We start from the raw sequence: 21,364 nt of genomic DNA on the forward strand, positions 1-21,364 counted from the left end.
AGATGTATTTTGATCTGTAACTGATTCTAATCAAGGCCTTTTAATTAAACGAACGACAATCTCCCTTTTGTCAGGAAAATACTTGCAGTCAGAAAGGTATGAGAATATAATAGGTCCATAAGAAAAACGGGTTTACACTGCTTTTACTATTGTCTTTCGATCGATTTTCCGTTAGCTATTTTCTTTTTAGTGTCATCTTAATATAGGAAAATAACACTAGGAGGGAGGCTGCACATGCATCCAATGAAAGATATTCTCGAAGCTCTCAGGGCTGTTTTCATTTCGAATACAGGGGTTTTAACGACCTAATAAAAGCTTGGCCTTGGTGAAATCTGTCAGGCTTGCAGAAGCCAGCAACAATGCAAAGAGGAGAGTTCAGATGTATGAAACACTGAGCTCATAGAATCAGCGAAACAAAAAAAAACACAAAACAAAATAATCATACTTTGTAATTAAAGGAGAGTTTGTCTATGAAGCACCGCGGTAACAAGGGAAAAGAGTTGTCCTGGTAACCAAGGTTGAGTGAGTTTTTAGTGTTATGAAATGGCACTTTTTTAGCACAAGGTAAAAGATACTTGATTCCGAACCGGAAAGATTAGGGGCGGTCCGTGTGAAACACCTGCACGCTGTATCCATGTGTAACCTTCCCGGTGCACCGTCTCAATCCCCTTTATCGCTGGGGCTCTAGCATTTCCGGACAAAGCGCTCACTCAGGTAATCTCCCCGAGCTTTTGTTTTCGGAGAACCGTTACGCAGCTAATGTCGGAGCTCTTAGCCTTCCCCCTCTTGTTTTCGTTTACAGTTCTGGGAACTAATTTATGAAAAGCAACGCGGATTACGATGCGGTATCAACATTTTTCTGCTTCCTTAATCCCATCACCCGTACCCTTCATTTATCTTGATCAACATGTTTGTTTTGGTCGGGGGAAGCGCGGTAGTTCGCTGACAAGTAAGCCTTGAGATCTGGCGTTCACGTGTGTGTGTGTCCCTACTGGGGTGGTGGTGATATTCTCTTTCGGGCCCGATTAACCTGTCAGTTTTTAGCTAGTGGGCAGGTTGGCAGACGGTGCAGCGTTAGCCACCAGTTGCTTGCTTACTGGGTACTGTGTTATGAGAGAGTCCCCTAGGCACCTGCTGCCTGCTTTGCAGTGCTGTACAACCAGGAAGGCATTCAAGATTATAACTCCTTTTGTTTACCTTAATTGACAGCTTCCTTTGTGAAGACTGCAGAGCTGCTGTATCTGTTTTACAGCGCTCCAAATTCACAGCGTCAAATATGGAATTAAAATGGATTAAAATTTTACTGAACTGCATGAATGTGAATCTGTTGAAAGGGTTACAGGGACGCCTCGGACTTGGCGGATTTGTCCTGTCTGCCTTCTAAATCTGAAGCATCGAAAACTTTTCAAGTTCACTGTCGCAACACCAAACAATCCCAGTTTCCTTTGTATGAAGCAGCGGAGAAAAGCATTCAACTGCTATGTCCATTCAAAAGCAAATACACAATAAAACGTGTTTTACCTTTCAGCAGTTGAGGCAGTTACCTTTTCTATTCTCTTGAAATGAGCTGTTTACTCAATGGTTCTTGAAGAGATGAAACTGTATGGTCCGAAGAAGGAGAGAAAAGTTATCTGTGAAGTATTCTACTGAGTGTATACTGTACACTATGCAATTTTAGAAATTTATAATGACATTATCACCATTACTACATTTATGCTCTATTAGAATCCTGTTATAAGATGCAAGTACATTGTTGCTAAAGGTGTCTCACAAATATTATGCTTTGGTTTTGCAATATCTTTCGGTTTATATTTATTTTATAACGTATTGACATTTGACAAGAGATTAACAATGAATCGAGATGAACCAATAAGGCTATTCAGGACACTCATTGTTAAATATAATATTGATCCATCCATCCATTTTCTAACCAATTTATCCAATACGGGGTTATGGAGGGGCTGGAGCCTATGCTGGCAAGCAAGGGGCACAAGGTGGAAAACGCTGTATGTGATGCCTGTCCATCACAAGGTGCACAGACACACTCACAGCAAGGCAGTTAATCCACCAGTACAGTATGTCTTTGGACTGTAGGAGGAACATGCCGAGAACATACAAACTCCATAAAAACAGCACCCCAGGAATTGAACCCAGGATCCCAGACACCAATGCTAACCACTGTGCCACTCAGGACAATGTTAAATCTGATCATTGTATTCATACAGCACTTTTTATCTCAATGAATCCCCAAGTACTCTACGTATAGGTGGAGACCCTCTTTATCCACTGCTGAAGTGCAGCTCCCGCCTGGGTAACATTTGGCAGCCATTATGATTCAGGAATCTCACTACACAGCAGCTCAGGTGCAGGAAGGAGAGCGCTAAGATTTCTCAAGGATTGATCATTTGAATTAAGGGGGGACTTTAGATGGGCCAGAGTGTGGAAGCTCAGCGTAAAATTTAGCCAGGATGCAGAGGCTGACACCCCTCCTCTTGTGGGTTTTCTCAATGTGCTCCCATTTCCTATCACTGTTCAAAGCGAGGCCGTCTACATTAAGTAGTGTCTCTAAAACTGTCCCCTCTATACAGTATATGTGTGCAAGTCCTGCCATAGATTGGGATTCCATCTAGAGTGCATCCTGACTTACGCCCACTATCATCCTGGTTGATCTCCAGTTCACAGCAAAATGCATGGTACCGAGGGAAGAGTGCCACCTACTGGTCCATTAATATGACCTACCCAGCACTGACCATGTGCTGACTGGAGTTCTGATGACAGTATGCTGGAAAGTGCTGCTTGCGAGTCCTGGTTTATGAAATGTATTCGACGCACGCATACCTCAAAGTCTGACCAATGTAGTCAGATCAAGGCATTGAAATGTATGGTACTTCTGCCTTGTGTGAAGGATGTGCTTCGTCATATACTGTAGTCATGAAGAGTTAAATTCATTAATTAACTCAAGGCTACAGAATGCACTCTGCATTGTTTTTTTGTAAAGCAGGAGGAGACACAGGTATTTAAATTCAAGGCTTAAAATAAGACCGAAAGGCTGTGAGGCAAGGGAAAAGGCACAGTTTAACATGGGTTTAGCTGAACCAAGCCAAATAGTCAACCTGCATAAATTAGATACATATTCCTTGGTAGCAGAGATCTTTTGCAAACAAAAACACAGAACATCAGCGCCTTTGGGTTATCAATGTAATATTCCCTTTTGGACTAAACTTTATATGTGCCCTGGCCATAAATGTAATTGCAATTAAAACCTCAGAAAGTCTTGTCATTACAAACCTGAGTAATTTAGATGTCTCCTATTAACTGATCTTGTATGAAAAGAACTGGAAATGTCTTGTTTAACCATTTCTTAACAGAGGCAAAGGGTTGTAGTTATTCTGATTCAGTGCAAGCAGAAGCATAAATTCAGAATATATTGTAAATATGACGTGCAAGGATAAATTAATGCTTAGAAGATACATCTGCTGTATTTCTTAGCTCTGAAACATTATTGTTTTGAATGACAAAAGATTACACTCTTGCTTAAATATACAGTACTGGTCCTAAAGCACCTTTAGGGTCAAGTATTCTGCTTTTGATAGTTACCTGCTAAAGAAAGACAAATGTGTATTGAGTGTTGACAAGATCTGAATAATTTGAAAAAGGAAACTACAAACAAACGGTGAAAATGAGGATTGTCACTATACTGTCTTCAAATGCACTAGCAAGACAGAACGTTAAAAAAGACGTGTTGAAAAGAGAGAATAAATGTATAACACATTAAAAGTTAAAGTTCATGATTAAATCAAATGTCTTCAGTGACTGGACTCATTAGGATACGGATTAATCACACCCTTTTAAATTAGCTGTGATAATTGTTAACATACAGGGCAGCTGTTGGAGTCCAGGACTGATTGTTTTATGTTCTCCAGATGGAAAACTAGCTAGAGTAGCTGTACTGTACCTGTAAAAGTAGGACTGAATTAATCAGTTAACATTGCTGCTTAATTCCTTAATCCCGCCGAACCACGATTGAATGGATATCTCAGAAATGTCACTAAATCCGCCAGTTCATAAACACAGCAGTAATAGGAGTGTGATTTATCTAGAAACAGCTGCGAATGATACACTAGAATGGGTCTACCTGTCAGTGAGGGTTTAAGTGAGCTATTCTGCTGCACATAAGGGTTTAAGTGGACTTACTGAGATGAAATCCTTGTACGATTCATCCTTTGTGAAAGCAGCGGCAAATTGCAGATTATTCACTGACCTGTTTCCCTTGCCTGCAGTTCCTTATTTTTATGTTTTTCGATTTCTCTTAACAAAAATAATTAAGATAGATGTTCAGGTTTTATACAATTATTTTGTTTAGTGTTATTTGTGTTTAACATGATTCCTGTTCAGTGAAATTAAAACGAAACCTAATTGACACTGTCTCCTAGATAACAGCGAAATTCAGTAATATGATACAGTGCCTGAGGTGGTGTCTATGGATATTCCCTGGAAGTTACCTTTTCTCTGTGCTGCAAATGGTAAATGACCAGAATCTGTTGGGTTTTTTTTACCTTCTAAGATCTGCCCTTCTTGTGATGCAAAAGCCAGAGTCCTGAGATATACCCGCAAGGGATTGGAAACGTCTTTTGCACGTTTAAATAAAATGGGGGCATCTAACCAAAATATGGGGCTTTATTACCTGATTGGAGATTATTTGTAAAATGGGATTGAAAAACGTGAAGGTTCTCAGTCCAGTTAAGTATTTGACTTTAAATCATAATGTACTCTTATTTGGTTCTTTTTATGAGCCCGTATGTATAGAGCAAACAAATACCTGACTTTCTATATACCTAAGAGAAAACATCATCAGTAACCTTTCATGCAAGACCTTCACAGCAATTCTGATTCTTTCACATTTTAAAAACAAGAATAATTAGACAAACAGTAGGAGACCTACAGTATGTGTGTCAGGCAATGGCTTGCCTTTATACTAGTGTTCAGCAACCTAGAATACTAGAGATCCTGCCCTGAAGTTGGTGGTCATTTATTTTTTAACTTGTCTTATTAGAATTATTATTCTTGAATCTAAAGTTTGGATCTTCTAACAATACATGCAGAGCTATGTCTAAAATATCAGTTTGTTGTAGTATTTCTGAATTAGCACTGAGCACTCAAAAGTGAATTCTACAAATAGTAAACCTCAAATTTGGAAGCTATTTTTTTAAGGCAAAGTGTGTTAAAGGTTTTTGTGTGTTAAAAGTCTAAATGGTTGCTTAACTTAGTGATTATAATTTAGCACACGTTTCTGCTATCAATTAAAAGAAACTGCTGCCATGAATTTCAAAGACTTATTTTTCCCCGTATAAAAAATATTGCAATGATACACTTGACCAAGGTGTGCAAGGCACAGCTCTGCACTAGCCCTATGTTTAAAAAGTCACATTGAAAAGTGTTAAACCACATTAAACTATGAATAACTTTATGAATATTGATACAGCTACAGTAACACCAGTTACTACTACTGTATGTGTCACTGGGAATGTGAGGAGTAACAGCAAAGCAAGAATATACTGAACCATGTAATCTACAGTACTTAAATCACTAAAAGGGTAAATGTTTTGTCATTTAATATCTTTGAATGTGCCCTTCCAAAAAGCATCCAAATCACTGCTAATTGAAAATTTTAAAACTTCTTGGTAATCTGGCCTACCAACAGTATATGCCTTGTTAGGCAAGCACCACGTCCAATTTTTGTTTCCATGTTAACATGCTAGAAAAAATAAGAACTGGTGGAATGGTGTACATTTCAAGTGATGTGCAAGATCCTTCCTTTATAGAAGGATCTTGCACATCAGTTTTTACATCAACAAGTTCAGACGTTCATGTCTTTAAGGAGGCTCCGAAGAGTTATTTACATATCTTTCACAACTGCCGTTATTAGTACTTTTAAACTGCAACATTTGAAAATCTACTTTTTAATGAATACCATTGCATCATCTCCCCTGCTGTTGCTGAAGAATGTATCAAAGCTTTCGCCTGATATTTAAAACGGGACTGAAAATAGCCAGGTACCAACTTGGTTCCTCTGGAGCCAAGTTAAATGAAAACACTTCAGCCGTGTTGCATCAGCACCTGGGGTCAGCATGGATAATGAAGGTAGTGGAAATGAGGTATCACCCTCCGAAGTCGCCTCGGGCGGACTGAGGCAGAGGCTAAAGTACTTTTCAATAAGCATAAGAAAAACATTATTGAAAATAGCAGGACAGCTTCCAGCAGTTCTAGTAGCCTTGAGATTATTTTTTCGTTACAGATGAGTCCCATTCTAAAACAGTTTTCTGAAGCATTAAATAAAGTTCAGCTCTGAAGCAGAGCTCTTCTCACCCCAACAGTCAGGCAGCTAATGACTAGCTGGAAGTGGCAGCACAAAGCCTGATTATATACTGCTCATATAAAGTCACGTGAACTGGGGCATTGAAACTTGCGTGCGTTTTAAAGCAAACATTAACAGAAACATGTCTGTTTTAAGCATGAATGTTGGTTTTAAACCTCAGTGACCAGGCATACCAAGCCATTGTTACAGGAAAAAAATCTAAATCTACATTTCAAAACTATTCATAGTCTAAACCCAAAGTAAACAATATTTATACTAACCTGTAGGTTTGTTTCTTCTTCCCTGAGCTCCTAGTTGTGTCTAATGCATTCATATAATGTACATTCCTATCTCTAGTTTAGTCTGGAGTGGCAAAGCAACCAATTTCTTTGAGATTGGTCCAGGATAACACCATTTTACATTACAGCAATACAAGTTTATTTGTTTCCCTAATTTTTCCTTTTTTAGACATCCTGTATATTAAAATATTCCTTTTTTGAATCTTCACTTTCAACATTGCTATTGATGTGTTGAAGAAATGCAGACTATTTTCTAAATATATACCATACTGGACTTAAATGATTAAGGCTGTAACAATATACTGTACATGTATTTACAAATAATATGTTCTAATTTCTAAAAAGTATGTGCAATGATGTGGTGATTAGCTTCTTTAGCCTTTGCATATTCCCTTGCATTCGTGTGGGTATTGTCTGGGTGCTCTGCTTCCAAAAATATGCTGGCTAGGTTCATCTATTTCTCTAAATTATTCTTGTTTGGCTGTTTTGAGAATGCACCCCAGAAAGTACTGGGTTTTCTTTCAAGTTCCGTTGGTCCCTTACAAGGAATGGGCAGCTCTCTGATAAATGATTGAAAAAACGTATTTTTGTAGCTTCAGCTTAATGAATGTATATTTAAAACAGTTTGCTGTGATAGTTATTATAGACTGTATTAAATCTCTGTTGAAAACCAAATGGAATAAGCAGCTGTCTCATAATGAATGGGTGGAGATCTTTAAAAAGCTGCCATTTTTTTGTGTACAGTTTTTGCGTGTACTGCACAGTGAAAAACGTGATTCAAGGCCGATGCAGATCGAAAGCAGTGCTGATGGCCCAGCTTTGAATCCCAAACCCCCATCTGAACCCTCAGCTTGAGTCAGCGTGAGTGCATGCACAGTTACACCAATATCCACCTCAGTCTTCTTTAATTTGTTCTTTTGAAATCCTGTACGATTATTGGTGGGGAGGGGGGGTGGGGGAAAAAAGGAAACAAACTAGTTTAGCTAAAAGTATTTATGTCAAGGCCCACAACACTCCAGAAATCACAAGTTAAGAGGCATAATGAGATTTAGATTTCCTTTTCTGCCGCAATGAATTACAGGGCCTGAAGCTCTCTCTGCCACAAATCCAAAAAAAAGGGGTGCCAATTTTTTTTTTTCCCAACATGATTTACATTCTCAATGTAATGTATTAAAACGTTGACAGGGCAAAAGGGATTCACAAGATGCTGCATTAGAAACTCAATTTCTGTGATGAATTGCCTGCAGCCACTGAATCACAAACCGCTTTCTTTTTTTTTTATGTGGCTCAGAAGTTTTTTTTTTTTGTCCAAATCTTCTTAAAGCTCCCTCCTAATCTGGTGGATGTGAGAGGGTGAAAGGATTTCCGAACTAAAAAAGCATTCGTTCCTCGTCTTGTTGTGCTGCGAATTTGTAAATGCTGGGTCAGTAATATTTAAAAAATCGCTTTGCATCCCCCTCTCCTCTCCTGTTCTGGTTTGCTTACTGATATGCTTTTCTTCTTTGCTCTCTCTTCTCCTTGCGTGTATCACAGCAGCGGGGCTAAAAGCTGGGGTCACACACTTTATTTCAGGGGCCAGATTCGGAGTCCACTGCTTCTGAATAAATGTTTAATCAAACTGCTAGATACCCAGAATTGTAATAATAATAATTGTAAAAGTTGCTTTTATCAAGTGTGACTTGTGACTGATGATCTATATACCAGCATCCACTACACAGTGACTTAGAGTAGCACCTCTGTTTTACATATCATCTGAGAGCGGGAGAAAAACATCAGCTAACTTACTCCGGGGTCCAGAGTTTGGCTTGAACTATAAACCTCATGGGAGCTGGTCTCTTAAACCACTGGATCATGTAATCTTCAAGCATTGAGTTTTGGATGTCTTTCCAGTTGGTAATAAAACACCCATGACAAATACAGATTTGTTTTATTGTATTGATCATTAAACATTTACACTCTACTTAAATTGGTCTCAAAGACAGATTTTATTTTTCAGGGAACATACAAGAATGGGCAAGTACTTGCAGACAGACTGAACATGCCTTTTCTTTCCTTTTGAAACAGCCAGTTTTAAAGTATGCTTGTGTCACAGTTACCTCGCAACTGTTCTCTCGGTTCTATTTTAAATACCCTCAGTTGTATTTCATTTAAATGAAAATGTTCTCTACGATATTTCTAGTGGTCTGCAAATAGTGCACTGTCATTTCTTTGTGATACATTACACATGTCCACTTTGTATATGAAACTGCACTATGTAAATGTGCATGTTGAACATGGCCCTCAGGGTAAGAGGCTAATTGTGATCCCTTGAGAAACTGCTCTGAACCAGAACATTGATTCTAGTGTCTAAACCATTCCAACTGATTTGCATAACACTATTTCTTTGTCATAACCATTAATGAATAAACTGACTGGAGACGGAAGAACAGGTAAAGAGTCCACAATTTCCACCCCTTAGACATTTCAGATGTCCTCCGGTCTGATTATGTTGAGATGCCCAGGAATAAAGTATCAGATCGCTTTGAATTTGTAGCTGATGTTAGATGTGAATTCTCTTTTTTCAGATGGTACTTCTGTGGCCTGCATTGCAAAAGATCTTACAATAGCCATCCTGTTAAAAATTCTAAAATATATTTAGAATTTAGAATTGGCAATTCTTTTATAAATGATACATCCACCCAATCTGGAGTTGCCAGTTTTCCATGCAGATCTCTCCTCACAGCTATGAACCCTGCAACCTGAGTCAGGGGGAAAGAGGAAATGCAGGCAGGCTTATCTGACCTGCCTACCTATGAGCCAGTAGTAGTCTTCTTTAAACACGTCACAGGCAACACAGCCCTGGCTATGTGGTCAGCGCTGGTTGTGGGAGATGCAAGCCTTGACTGCAGTGTGAACATGCAAGTCTCTGAGATGTTATGGACTTGTCATAGTGCCCAGAGAGCCCTGATTGACTTATTCCACTCAGCCTGCTGTGCTCCACAGAGTGGGGAATCATAGTCGTAGTTGGCTAGTTATAGAATCCAGGTGCAGACCCATACATGACACTTTCATCTTGCCATTCTGATGTGTCATTTAAGATATTTAGTTTTTGAATTACTAGTCACTTGTCAAGTGTGCATTATTGATCTCCTAGCTCTGCACAAGGATTACTTGGGACTAGCTAATTAAAATCGAATTTAATGAGGAATCTTAATCATCCTGTTTCGAAATTGCCCATCCTGAGCTGGACAACAGTGTAATTTCAAGGAAGACGTGACTTTTGAGGTGCTCAGATCTGGTTGCAGCTTAAAGGTGTATCGTAAAGATGATAAAGAACGGGGTGTAGGGCAATGCAGTGAGGCTCATGTGGTGGTGTTCTAAATCCACTGTGTAAAAATGGGGGAAAATCACTTTACATTGCTATGTTTCCAGTATATTTAACAAGAACATATTTACTAAGTGTTATTGGAGCAAAGAGGCAGAGGACAAAATATGAAGAGCAGGAATCTGCTGGATTTCAACTCATGTCACCCTTCAATCCTGGTTTCCATAGTGAGGCAGGTCTTCCTTCACTACTGAGGTTGTGTGTACCTTAGACCAGCTCTCACTAATCTACCATCTTCTAATGTTAAGTCTCAAGGGGACAAGTGAAGTCACCTTCTGGTTGGATCATGAACGGCTGGGCCATTGGACAGGTTTGAAGACTAGAACGTCCCTATTTGAAGGTTTGTGTGAAGAGTCATCCCATCAGTCAATTATTGTGACCAGCTGAACCATGTGAATTAGAGATGTGGCATAGGCCTTTTAATATGCATGAATCTACAGTAGCTAGTGCCACTGACAGCCTTGTGACATGAACATTACATTCACCACATTATCTTTTTTCTTATTATTATAATCAAAATATAAAAGTACCACCAATTCAAAAATAAATACAATAAATAACATGAAACGCTGGGGATTCTTTCTCATGCCGAATGTCTGCGTATTGTTCTTCATGGCTTGTCTTTGATATGGTTAAACATGCTGTCCCATGTGATTGTGCTTCTCCCTCATTGTTCCACTTGATTTACAGCATATATACAATGCTGTAATATCACTCTGGGTTTACAGAGTCTGAATGTGGCACAAATGTTCTTAAATAATGCAAAGTGAACCTTTTGTTTGTGGGCTTGATTGCAAAGACTAGGGAGGCTTCAAGCTGTCAGCCCAATAAAGCAGGCTCTTCAATGTAGCCTTAACACTAGAGCATAATCGAAGAGGGGAAAACCAGATTTAGTTTGCCACTGTTCCTTTTCAAAAAACCCTGCATTAAAGGAAATCCAAATATTCCGGCATTACTAGGGGATGATAATGTAAAATCAACTTAATATCACCACAATGCGGCGTGTGACAGTTTGCCATAATGAGCTCTTGCAGGATTAGGCATTCATTAAACAGGTTTGCAATGCAAAGCTACTGTCAGATATTTGTCAGGAGTCGGAAAAAAAGAAAAACCATGTTACCTCTGAAACCTTGTTCCAACTAGCACCAACTTAATCTGCAGCACATTAGTTTCTCCATTGTATAACAGGCAGCACATTTAGTTTCCTTTGTTCAAGAAAAGGAAATGTGACAAATTTGCTAGCTCTCAGATCTGCTGGAAACCGAGAGAAACTGCTCTTTTCGTTCTCACTGTTCTGACAAATCAGATATTAGCTCCTCACATGTTGCTTTCAGTTTTCAGAATTTTTCACATTGGACTGTGGATTGCTCTCCCCTTCCCTGGGTTGTCATCCGAGGATGATATTAAACATTGCATTTTTTAAAGTTTTTTCCAGTACTGAATTCAGAACCACACTTTGAACATAAAAAGGAGCCTTCACACTCCAAATCAAATGTTGTCTGGAAGTCAAGAATGAAGGGTTTCTTGGGATCCTACCTTTCCATTGCCTGTTCTTGGCACACGTACTGTTAATTATTGCTTCTGGTTTTCTTGAAGAAGTAATGCAAAGCCATCTCTTACCATGAATTCTCCAAAACTCCAGACCCTTGTTTAATATATTGCTATCTTGTATTAATAGACATGATGGCAGGAAATAGATGCAATTCATTTCTCTTGAGTTGTTAGAGCACAGCTAGTATTTGACAGCTTATTAGTATCACTTGTGGTATGCCAGCTAATATGTTAATGACTACGTACCAGATGAGAAAATGGCATTATTAACAAATTGTTGATTAGTTCTATATTATAACTGCTGTACTAAGAGGTTTCGCAAACCCTGATTAGCAACCACACTTAGCTTGGTACGTCAAAGGTAATTCAGAAAGTTCACAAAATCTCACTGTTTGATAACAGGTTTAAATTGAGTGGACCACAGTAGGCTCAGGCAAGCAGAAACCTATCATGAAATACCAGGACTGTGAGATTCAGTGGGAGTGAGGGTCAAGGTTTGGATTTAATTCAGACCTCACTTAGGTCATGAAACACTAATTTTTGAATGCAAACGGTCTTGCGTAATACATGCCTTTTAGACCCTTTTTTATAGTAAGCTGGCAGCTATTAAACCACACTCGGTTTGAATAAATAGTTCAGAAAGCTTTGCAAAAATTAGATTATTGTTAAGATTAAATCTGACAAGGCTAGAAATAACTTTATTTGAAAAAGAATAGGTTTATAAGGAAAAGGGTACTGACCCCACACACTGTTTTTAAACACCTGGTGACAGTATGGCCTGGTGACAAAAGAGAATTGGTTTCCAGTTCAAGCCAGTCAGATCCACATAAAAGAATCCATTCATCACGCTGGTGTTCTTAAGAAACTTAATCATAGTCCATCTGTAAATCAAAGTGCCTCAGTCTCTGAAAGAAATAAGCTGATTTTGCTGGAGATCATTCACTGTACTGGTATGCCATGTATTGTAGCAGCCAAAACTCTTTCTTCATACTTCATGAGGTGTGAAAAAAGGTGGATTCAACAAGGACAAATGCAGGTGTACCTCAGGAGTTTTCAGTATCTATAAAGTAAAATGGGATACAACTGATTGAAAATGAGTCCTGACTGCATCACTACCATAACTGGCTTATTGAGTATTCTTTTTAGTTTGAGCAAACAAGGTTTTGTGAGCTACCATGTGCTTGAGGTAGCAAAGGCACTTGCTCAGTGTGCGAGCTAAGCTCTGTTGCACCGTTGGCCAGACGCCTCTGCTGGTTGTTTCTCCAAGTGCTGGTATGTAATTGGCATAGAGCCACTACAGTAGAATGGGCATTAGATGCCCAGGGTCCTCTTGGATCTGGAAAAACAGCAGCTGCAGGGCGTCTGCTTGACACCTGCAACCTGGCAGTGACCCGGTGAGAGACGCTGTGCTGCTCCAGCCGGGGCACCGTGGAGCTTGCACTTTCTCAGACATGAATGCCCTGATAGGTGGGTATGCTCTGTTAGGAGGAGCACATTTACAGATCTTGGTGGTGAAGGGGTCAAGGAAATCTGAGTCTTAAACAATGGGTGGTTCCAAATCAGCTAGGTGTATGATAAGAAAATGTTTGCTGGCTCTATAAGTTTAAAACATATTGTAATTGATTTTGCATGCTACTGTACCTACAGTACTATTTTATTTCTCCTAAGGGCCTTATCAAAATAATTACAATTGTTAAATAAGTTTAACACTTGATGAGCTGGTCTGTTGCATCAGAGTTGAACAGTTAGTTGTGTTTTCGTAGCTTACTTTCTTATCTGCATGCATTGCAAAAGCATATTGAAACTTTTTGCTGGTTATTTATCCCTTATAGAATCATTTCCACAGCATGGTTGTGTGATAAACATTTGCCTGTATTTCCAATGCTTAGCTGACAGGCACCAGTGTCTTGGGGGAAAAACAATGTAGACTAGTTTAACAGATTATTTTTTAATCACCTCCCATCCCATCATAATTTCTTAATTACCACAGCTGTTAATTGTTGTTGTTTTTTCCCCAACAGGGCTCTCTGATCACATGTCCACGGAGCTGCTGTGCTTCACAATCTCTCTCCCGGGAGCTGATAAAAAAGGACGGAGACTAGTGAGCTACTTTACTGTTCCTTAAAAGTGTAGACTGCCCCCTAGTGCCGCCTATGGAGCATCGCAGACCGGCTGAAAGACGAGGACGCGGGGTCGTGAAGGGGCTGTATCAGCTCCGCCAGCTTGCCTCCTCTTTTGCTGTGCCACTTGTGGGGGAATGTGCCTTCTCACCTTCACATCCTAGCCAGGTAAGTCTTTTGTGATAACAGCTTGAAATATACATTAGTAACATCCCCTGGATTCTTCTAAACTATGCGACGTGCTTGGGAGAAAAAAAAGTTTTTCGTTTATAGAACATGATTTAGAATAGTAAATGTATGGTTTTTTTGCTACAAAAAAGAAAAATCCTATCACAAACTTAAAAAAAAAACATGTCTGTGCCTATGATAAGACATAAGTCATTAATGCCAGATTAAAATCATGGCTAATATAAAACTCTCTTGTTAAAAGGGTTTAATTTCAAGTTGATTAACGGTTTCCAGTTTCTCAAATCAAGGTTCTCCTTTTAAAGGTCATTTCTTGGCACCTACACGCTACTTAAGTTTGATTTCTCACATTTTTAAAATATGTCTCTATATCTGCCCAAGAAAACGCTTGGTTCATGTAAAAATGCACAGGTAATAGTTCAAGTACCAGTCATCAGTAAAATAAATATTATAAAAAGTGTAATTCACAGGATAGATAGCATCCTAAAAGGTTTGATAAATAAAAGTCTTAATGTATTTTCTGAATATCTATTGAAAGAGAAAGCTGCTATTAATACAAAGAACGTAAAGTATAATAAATAAATGAGTCTTCCTCAGACCTTTTGGATCCTGGGTTCGATCGGGACTGGGGCGCATCCTGTCAGGAGTTTCTCTGTGTGTCCTTGTGGGCTTTCTCCAGGTGCTCTGGTGTCCTCCTACCTTCCAGGGACGTGCTAGCTTGATTGACCGGTGTCTCGAATGTGTCCCTGGGCACGTCATCCCAGATCGTGCTCTGTGCATCTGGGGTGGGCTGTGGGATACAGCAGCCCTTACAAGGAGACAGGGGGCTTTCTGACCATCTGACAATCAAAATCCCAGGCATATCTGTTCATCTTTAACAGGCCAAACCTTTATGTTTGTGTTTGTTTCGGGGGAACCTTTCTATTTCTGGCTATATTCACATAGGTGGATGGATAAAAGTGATAGTTGCACTAGTAAAATCTGTTTTGTTACTCTGGAATATACTGTACCTGCTTTTTTATGTAAAATTCTAACATCTACACCTTTAGATAAATGTGCTTTACAAATTTAAATAGAATGGAGATGTAATCTGAGGAATGTGCACCACTTGTTGCCAGTCACATTGGTTAAAATAACCCGACTGTTGCTTACATCGAGATCGCAGCAGGTACATTTTCATAATGGCATATGTTTTTAAAGTTTAAATGATATATTAATCTCTATAGAAGTACTGATGCAGCTGTTCCGTTATGTTTTTCAAAACTGGAGAGAAAAAGTAAAAATATATATACTGCATGTCCTGATGTCACATTGGAGTTTTAGCATTGTGTTGTTTTGAAGTGCTTTCCAATATTTATGATCTTTGATGTTTTTTTTTAATCAGAAGGAATGTTGTTTTCTTGTTTCTTCAATTTATGAAAAGCACACTGGTTTCAGTACAGCTTTACTGTGCTACCACCTCGCCTTGCCAATCTGTTCTTTGACAGTGTATAAAGTCAAAGAGGTCTTTACAGCTTAAAAAAGTTCAAATGAATCAATGTTGAAATACGAAACAGTGTTTCTTCAAATGTTTCAGAAGTTCATTGACCTTTTATGTATGAATAATGTATTTTTTTACTTCTTTGTATATACATTTTTAGATTTGTTAATGCATCCTGTTAGAAAGGTGTTTAGATGGTGGAAAAAAAAGTGTGTGGCTCAGAGTTTTCTAAATTTCCATGTGATGGAACTGTAAATATGGAATTATCTTTCCTTTATGGGGAAGCATGTGCTTTTAAACTGCTGTCACACAGTCTTATTTATGTTTGGAAGATCTGTTTGTGCCTTGTGTCTTCATATTCTTTGCTTTTTTAAAGAGCAGAGTTTGGTTTTAATGTTTTCTGTATAGGTTGAAACCATCCCACATAGATTAAGTATTATCCCAACACCCCTAAGGCCCTGAAACTTAGTTTGGTTTCACTGTCATTGTTTCCAAGACATTTCTTCTTGACAGAGGTGAGGTACTTTAATAGTGCTTTAAAAAAAACTTACACTGAAGAGTGGGAGAGGACAGGGTGAGGTAGTCAGGCGAATCTTTAACAGGAAGCTATTGATTTCAAACCCCTTGGGGGGGAGTAGGTTACCTGAGTCAATGTGTTTTGTGGAATCACTGTCATTTGTGGATTGTTTAACAGACACTTTGGAAAGACCTTACAGGGAACACTTAAAAGAGCATTCAAGCAGAGCCAATTGTAACCTTAATTGCAAGAGAAAATAGTCATCCTTCAACCCATTTAATTGAGACAGCGAGTGAGACTGGTCTGGCTTGTTCCTTGAAGTTCTGCTGCATGTTGCGCTAAGAGAATTAATTTTCATTAAGTGATAGTTGGGTTTTGCCAGATAGTCTTTCAAGCTTGACAGAGTCTGTGCTGTGGCAGTGTCGGCTCTAGTTTGTGAGCCTGCCTCTCATCTGGAGTGGGTAACCAGGAAACAGTTCAGGCATTCATTTGATTGGGGGAGGTTGATCTTGTTTGCTGTGCGTCTTGATGTTTCAATTAATGGAGGACATATGTTAAATCACACTTCCGGGGCATCACAAAGAACAGCTGCAAGATCGTACAGTTTAAGACTGATTTTCACTAAGGGGTGTTAGGCACCCCTCAAAATAATCAATAATTCAAAAAATGTAATTATTAAAATGCAAATGTATGGAAAAAATTGTAAACAATTAAAAATGAAATGAAAAACTTGTTTTTCCTGCACACAGGGATGGAGTTTAAGTTTTGGCCAGAACTCTTGGAATCTGTTGTATTTCTAAGACAAGTATAGGTGACTAATCGTTTTCATCACATGGGTCTTGAGTAAAACTAAAGACTCCAAATATACAAGGTAAGACATGCTGAAAGAGGCTGTCTGAGGGGTTTTCCATTTCCACTTGGCCCAGACAGTCCCCTTTCCTAATCCCATTGAGCAGTGCTGGATTACCGCGATGAAAGCGGCCAGTAGTCATACAGTCTGACTGAAACATGCCAGCTGAAATGGAAACATACAGCAGTGGATCAGGGCCAAACTAACCATGCCAGGTGCTTGTGAGTAGTTAGTCTTGGGCCTAGAGTGCTGTTCAATCAGTTTGTTTCCATCTTGTGATCGTCAAAACCAAATGGATGAGCTGGTTTGTGCTACAGTCACCCTATAAAGCCCTGGGTAAATAGCTAATTCATGGATATATAGTACACAAAACAAGGAATTTTCATGCATATCTTGCCTTCTTCCCATTGGTAGGAATGCAAAGATTCTAAGAAACAAGTGTAGAGCATTAATCCAACACAGTGGTTTGGGGGAAGTCGCCATAGGTGCGACCGTGTTCTCTATGAGTGTTTTTTCGAACAAAATAAACTTTATTTCACAATAAACATCTTACAGTGATTACACACTCTAACAAGTCATGCAAACTCTACCATATTACAAACGTTCTTAAAAGGGTGATTGTCCTTTATTAATCCAAGCAAGAGGATGCTGGGGCTGGATTTGCACAATGAAAGAGTCCCTCCAAGCCCTAACTCTTGTTGTTGTGCATGCCTTTCCTCTGTCCCTTCTCTGAAACTGCAGTTGTTCAGCCCTCCGCAGGAGCTCAAAGGAACAGGGTTTTCCTCCTTAGTCCCTGTACAGGGTCCACAGTCCCTTCCAGCGCTCCTTCGCCATTGAGAAGCCTCCATGTTCTATATGAATGGTTCTATATGAAACATTCTGTACAGCTCACATTACCAGACTTTGGGTGGAAAAAACACCTGTATGGCCCCCAGTCCTCATTCATTCAGCCTTCCTGATGGCCTCTCATGATGGACATCTTGGGGCTGCTTAATAGAAAGATGGTTTAAAAATGTGACACAAAGACACCCTTTGGCTACCCCCCAGTCCTGGGTCTTGGCCAAAAGCCATTGATGTGTGCTTGGTGAGCTGAGGGAGAGGAAAACTGGCACCTGCACTCTTATGGAAAATGGCAAAGGGAATTTGGCTTGGATTCCCTTGGCAAGGCTCGTGAGCTGTGCACTTGCTCGTTTCCACTCAGTGGAAATTTCTTAGGCTGATCTCCGGCCTCCAGGGCTCAGAAGACTGCTAGAGGGAATGCTGTTTTCCTGGTGAAAGAAGACACATCTGGCTTGGTGCAGTAGTCAAAGGACACTTGCACACTGGCTTTAATGTCCTTCACCCAAGGGTTGGTCTCAGGAAATTAACAGAAAAGAAAAACAAATACTTTAAATATGGGAGAAGATGCAGTATGACTTGCATGATTGCATTTGTGTGAGAGTTGCCTAGTTTATTTTCACAATCACAATAAATGATTCAGTTTTCAATTTTATACCCATTTTTTAAATGCAAATACCCATTCAATTCAACGTGACTGAGTAAACCTGAGAACACAGAAGTGAAAATTCTGTGACAGAAGAACTGTCACACATACTAAAAATTCTGGGACAGAAGTAGTTCAGGTTTCATTCTGAGGATGGCAAACTGTTCCCCTGATTCTGCCAGGCCCTGCTTGCACTGAGCCAGTCAATCCTTATTCCATCTAAGCTTCACATTCTTTTTCTGTATTTTGTTTAATGACAACTTCAAATGTTTGCTCAAAACCCTGTTTTATAAAATAAAATGTAAAAAACAGCCCATACATTTATTTTTAAAAAATGAAACATGACCTATTCTTCAGGAGCTGTCTGTAACTTTCCTTTTGTTTGGAATTTTCTGCAAATGTCATCGTGCTATTTTGTAATTAAAAGCAAAGGGGGTGGCCTTCTATTATGAAGACCTACAAAAGCACAAAAAATAATGAAAGAAATAGACTAGAAAAGCATCTTAAAGAAGTCCATTACTGTGTGCTCCAGTATAGAGAATATTGAATATGAAGCATTTAAAAAAAGAAATTACCATTTGAAATGGACTCAGCTGTTGTCTGCTAATTACATGTCCTTGAGAGGAGAAGGTAATGTTTGTTCCTGTGCAACAATGGGGGTCTCTTCTAATGTATTCCTGTGGCCTTGCTGTGTGGGCCTTTCATTTAAGACTGTTCTAAGCAATCAAGAGGCCCCTTTAAGCTGATAGGTTATACTGCTTTAACAGTTCCATTCATTTGAAAATATTGTTGTGTTAACCCTTTGTGCAGAGCTCTGCAGGATGTAATGAGAAGGGTTTTGTACAGACAGATTGAAATCTTCTAATATTGTACGTTTTTCTAGTTATGGGTAATCATTTACATTGCTTTTCTTACAGTAGTACTGTAGGTTTCTTGACTTGACCTTAGTGACCCAATGTGATTCATGCACCACCACAGTAGCTCACATACCAAGAGAGCTGAAATGAATGTGTGTCCATTGATGTGAAAGTTCTGCAGTGACTGTACAGTATGTGCTTTCCTAGCCAGTCCTTTCACATCACCCATTGCTGTTAAAACAGATGGAATTATAGAGAAACATTTGACACTTTCCCTTCCCATTCTTTCCATTTTATTCTTATTCTGTTGGATACCTTGTAAATAAATAGCTTTTGAGTAACACTAGTTGCATCTAATTACCCTCAGAATCTTACATACAGTACAGCACTGGATGAAATATGAAGCTGGGCTGCAGGGTATTGATAGGAGTAGCCTTCATTAGCTAAAACATGGATTTCTATGTTCATGTCATATTAAATTTTCTGTCCAGGAGCCATTATGTTCACCACATTTAATACTGCCTATACTGTACAGGCCTCAAGGCACTTTCTGATGAATTACCTGACAATCAGTGACATTATAGCATGTCATTATAATACTGTATTGGATAACATTTGATTTTATTTTTATACAAAAGCTATATTCATAATATGCATTACTGTATACAACCACAGTTTCCTTTGTTTCAATAATTATTTCCAAACCACATACATTATTGGACAAACCTCTGGGAGTGATCACTTTACCTGCTCCTGCTTTTCAGACTATCACACAACAGAAATCATAGCAGGTAGCAGGTAAGCATACAGTATTTCAGCTTAGTGTTTGAAAGAATTATCCTGAACAAGGAACCCAGATTAGTAATTCATTTTTCGGGAGCTGTTGTAGGAAAATTTGGTTCACTTGCCACCTACTGCCAATACCAGCCCTTTGGCAAAGCTTTTGTAGTTCACAAACTCCAGAAGGTAAGAAATATCTTTATATTTCCAGAAAAGCTTGAAAATTCCTTTACTGAACTATTGAGTCTCACCCAACCTGCTTTTTTAAAATCAATTACGAGAACAGGTGCTTTTACAAAGTTTTACTCTGCCATTGTAACATGAGAAAAGATACTGGTACATTAAATTAATTTTAATTCAAAATGAATATTTTACAACACATACTTGAAGGTCATACTTAGATGGATGAAAACAGGTTTTTGAAAGCAGTAATTAATTTGCAGCTGGTTAGATGGGGCCTGCAATCTTCTTTCTGTCTGTTCATATAATCATTCCAAAGAAGTGTAAAACTTGCATAAATCTTGATGAGGTCATTTATTATCTTTCTTAAGATTAAAATATTTCTTTTAAATTATACATTTTTTTCTATTAGTCTGATTTATTTGAATGCTTGTTATGAATTTTGTAAAGTATTCAGATTATGGGTTGACAAGTTACTCATTTAAAATAGATAATGAGACACCTATTAATACTATATAAATACACAATCTTTTCTGTAAATAACCTGGGGGCATAGATCAGGTTATGATTTGCTTAGGGCTGAGAATTGCTTGTAATATATCCTTTTTTGTGGACCTGTATTTGGGGAGTAAAGTTCTATTAATTTCAAAAGTAATCAAGGATTTACAAGAATGAGAAAAGGGGGCTATACTATATACTACTTAATTTTTGTATTCTGTTGTTAATATATTAACAGTGTATTGTTTTCTTCAAGAAGAAGGAAAAATCTACTTGAACCAGCTTCATACAGGGCCTAATCCTCACATCAGAATTACTGTAGTTGATTGGTTTAAATTGTTTTCCATTTTAAGCAATCTTGTATATTATTTTCAAATCACAACAACCGTGAGTATGTTTGTTTCTCTGTTTATGTACCAATAATAACTAGTGTATACACTAAAATTAATACTAGAAATACCGATTCTACTTTTCGTCCAGAGGAAATCTGAAACCTAATGATCTTTCAGCTCTAGGTTCAGACTGAAGATATGACTTAGTTTTATGATTCTTCATCTGTATTATGTAGATTAGATGGAGGCCCCGTGGTTAATACTGCAGTTTTACAGCTCTGGGGTTCTGGGTTTGATTCCAAACTGTGGTACGTTCTGTGGATTTTGCACATTCTCCTGTGGGTTTTCTCCAGGTGCTCTGGTTGTCTCCCCCTATTATGGTCTGATTAGGTCTTTTGTTAGTCTCTAAATTGTGTGTGCTCCCTGCCCCCTGCAGGATATGGTCCAGCCTTGTGCACTATTCTTTCAGCTTGCTGTTACCTTGACTCTTACTTGGTATTAGCATCTTGAAA

General features: G+C 38.7%; 1 long non-coding RNA gene across 1 annotated transcript in view; it reads left to right on the forward strand.

The window, feature by feature from the left end:
* The first annotated feature begins 610 nt into the window (after positions 1-610).
* Positions 611-21,364, forward strand: part of LOC138242180 (uncharacterized) — a 145,669-nt gene continuing 124,915 nt past the window's right edge. Inside the window, exons 1-2 of the long non-coding RNA XR_011191431.1 lie at positions 611-714; positions 13,591-13,857. This is a non-coding gene — a long non-coding RNA (uncharacterized lncRNA). The remainder of the gene's footprint in view (positions 715-13,590; positions 13,858-21,364) is intronic.

This window comes from Lepisosteus oculatus, chromosome 13, assembly GCF_040954835.1.
Source record: "Lepisosteus oculatus isolate fLepOcu1 chromosome 13, fLepOcu1.hap2, whole genome shotgun sequence".
In the NCBI taxonomy this organism is placed as follows: domain Eukaryota; kingdom Metazoa; phylum Chordata; class Actinopteri; order Semionotiformes; family Lepisosteidae; genus Lepisosteus; species Lepisosteus oculatus.